Source organism: Portunus trituberculatus, chromosome 50 (genome assembly GCF_017591435.1).
Source record: "Portunus trituberculatus isolate SZX2019 chromosome 50, ASM1759143v1, whole genome shotgun sequence".
Classification (NCBI taxonomy): Eukaryota; Metazoa; Arthropoda; class Malacostraca; order Decapoda; family Portunidae; genus Portunus; species Portunus trituberculatus.
In genome coordinates this window covers 8,477,444-8,477,888 of record NC_059304.1, presented here as the reverse complement: position 1 = coordinate 8,477,888, position 445 = coordinate 8,477,444, and positions in this window count along the sequence as shown.

Below are 445 nucleotides of genomic sequence, written 5' to 3'. Positions count from 1 at the left end.
TTCATAAAGGTATTTGTGTGTATTGGTTTCATTGGAGTTGTTGATGTTGCGTTATTATTGATGTGGTGTTGAGTATTGTTGTGGGCGTGAGGGCAGTAGCATCAACAGCAGCAGCCTCAGCCGTGGGTGTCATAACGTTCCGGAGAAAGGAGAGCACACACACACGCCTCTCGCTAGAAAGTAGAATAGAAATGATGCTTATGACCTGCTGACCGGTGTGTGTGTGTGTGTGTGTGTGTGTGTGTGTGTGTGTGTGTGTGTGTGTGTGTGTGTGTGTGTGTGTGTGTGTGTGTGTGTGTGTGTGTGTGTGTGTGTGTGTGTGTGTGTGTATCAACATCTCATCAGACACACACACACACACACACACACACACACACACACACACACACACACACACACACACACACACGAAACAACAATATATCTTTTCTCTTCTTCCTTCTTT